This window comes from Gopherus flavomarginatus, chromosome 1, assembly GCF_025201925.1.
Source record: "Gopherus flavomarginatus isolate rGopFla2 chromosome 1, rGopFla2.mat.asm, whole genome shotgun sequence".
Classification (NCBI taxonomy): Eukaryota; Metazoa; Chordata; order Testudines; family Testudinidae; genus Gopherus; species Gopherus flavomarginatus.
In genome coordinates this window covers 178,673,056-178,675,515 of record NC_066617.1, presented here as the reverse complement: position 1 = coordinate 178,675,515, position 2,460 = coordinate 178,673,056, and the positions used below count along the sequence as shown (strand labels likewise).

The window sequence follows — 2,460 nt, the reverse complement described above, 5'->3', positions numbered from 1 at the left end:
TGTAATATACGCCATCATATGCCAGCAATGCCCCTCTGCTATGTACATCAGCCAAACTGGACAGTCTCTACGGAAAAGGATAAATGGACACAAATCAGACATTAGGAATGGCAATATACAAAAACCTGTAGGAGAGCACTTCAACCTCCCTGGCCACACTATAGCAGACCTTAAGGTGGCCATCCTGCAGCAAAAAAACTTCAGGACCAGACTTCAAAGAGAAACTGCTGAGCTTCAGTTCATCTGCAAATTTGACACCATCAGCTCAGGATTGAACAAAGACTGTGAATGGCTTGCCAATTACAGAACCAGTTTCTCCTCTCTTGGTTTTCACACCTCAACTGCTAGAACAGGGCCTCATCCTCCCTGATTGAACTGACCTCGTTATCTCTAGCTTGCTTGCTAGCATATATATACCTGCCCCTGGATATTTCCATTACATGCATCTGAGGAAGTGGGTATTCACCCACGAAAGCTCATGCTCCAAAATGTCTGTTAGTCTATAAGGTGCCACAGGATTCTTTGCTGCTTGTACAGATCCAGACTAACACGGCTACCCATCTGATAAGTGAACAGTCTAGATCACATAGAAAGTCAGTGATGGAGCAGGGGCTTCAGCCCAGGGCCGCAAAGTCCCTATGTCACTTGGTAAGTGCACAGGCAGCAGGGCCACGAGGGGGCAGAGAGTGCATGGAGTTGGCAGCGTGTAGCACAACAGGGAGGCCAGGAAGCAGACAGGGCTTGGCAATGAGGAGCAAAGCGGCTCTGATGTGGCGCTAGAGGAGGCTGGGGAGGGGGGCCCCCATGACATTCCTCCAGGGCCCCCTTCCACGCCCAGCACAGGCCTAGCGCCCGACCAGACGCCTGGGCGGCTCATTGAACCTGGCCCCGCGCGCGAGCCCGGCTCGAGAGCGCTGCGCAGCCACCAGCTCTCAGCTGGCCCCGCCCCGGGGCTCTGCCTGCCTGACGCAGACTCAGGGCGGGAGGGGGCAGCTATTCAGGGAAAGGGCGGGGTGTGGAAGGGAGCAACATCCGGGTAACTACAGGGACCTTCTTGTGATGCCCTGTGGAGAAGGGCAGGCGGGACTAAACCATGGCCTCACTTTGGGGGCAGGGGGAGGTCCGAATGTCCAGACCGCAGTGTGTGTGGGGGGGGGGGGAGGCTGAAGACGGAAATAGCCTCCCCCCGGGGATGAGCTCGCCCGGCTCTGGATCCAGCCGCCGTTGGGGAACAGTGTGTGACCTCGCGATTGCGGGGCTGAGGCGTCCCCAGGGGAAAGCGCAGAGTGGGATTCCACACAAGGGACTCGCGTCCTACCATCAGGCGCCCTCCCCCACCTGAGGCCGGCTGAGCGGGCTGACAGGGTGGAGGAAAGGCGATACCATCAGGCGGGTGGAGCCTAGTGGGGAGCGGAATGGTACCTTCCAACCTGTGGGCGGAACCATCCGGTAGCCTGGCGGGGGAGGGAACCAGGCCATACTATTAGTGGTTGGCACTTTGCAGCGAGGAGGCGGGATAATAGTGAAGAGTCTGGCTGGGGAAAAAGAAGCAGGCAGCGGCTCGTTGGTCTAGGGGTATGATTCTCGCTTCGGGTGCGAGAGGTCCCGGGTTCAAATCCCGGACGAGCCCGCTACGGAGGGGGGCGCGAGCCTTTCCTTTTTGTGGGTTTGATGCCTCACCTCATTTTGTTGCGTTACAGGCACAGCGGGGCCCCGAGGGCAGTAACGGGGGGAGCCCAAGGTAAAGCGGGTGGGAGAAGGGGCAATGCAGAGGAGGGAGGGGTAACGAGTGGGTGGGAATTGCACAGAGGGAAGGGGTGACGGGGGCAATAACGGGGGTGGGGAATGTAGGGGCTCGTGCAAGCGGAGATACAAAAAATAAACACTGAGGTCAAGCTGCTTTTCAGGCTGGGGAGGGAAAAGAGAGACTCCTGTTATCCCGTTTGTAAAGACTCGGGAGCTGTGACAGGGAGCAACGGGGATGGGCGCACAGAAGTGCAAGACAAATAGGCATGGGGGCGAGCGGGGTTATATGGAGAATAAGTAGGGGCACAGGTGAGCGGTGACATGTATTCCCTTCTGCCTGCCTGCTTCCCGCTCCCCCTTGGACTCTCGGCTTAGTCCCCCCCGCCCCCGTCATGCCAGTATCGTGAAAGGATTGAGCAGTGTTATTAGGGGACGAAGAAGAGGCGGCTGTATGGGGGTGCTGGTGGGGAAAGTGGGGCTCATCACAGCGCGTGTGGAGGAGGAGCGGGGGCTCATGAATCAGTGAGACTAATCGGTTCCCTCGCCGGAGTTTTATTCAAATTCATGCACTGTCAGTGCAGAGAGCAAGAGAGTCATATTTTTAGTTGCAAATGCTTCCCCATTTCTTTTATTGTAATGTATAAATGTACCCTTCAGTAAAAACAATGTCAAATGATCACAGAACTATTTGAGTATTGGGACGGAAAAAAAACA

The 2,460-nt window shown here is 56.1% G+C and overlaps 1 non-coding gene across 1 annotated transcript; it reads left to right on the top strand.

The window, feature by feature from the left end:
* Window positions 1-1,558: 1,558 nt before the first annotated feature.
* On the top strand, window positions 1,559-1,630 carry TRNAP-CGG (transfer RNA proline (anticodon CGG)). Its single transcript has one exon. It is a non-coding gene; the product is annotated as a tRNA-Pro (tRNA).
* The last annotated feature ends 830 nt before the right edge of the window (window positions 1,631-2,460 follow it).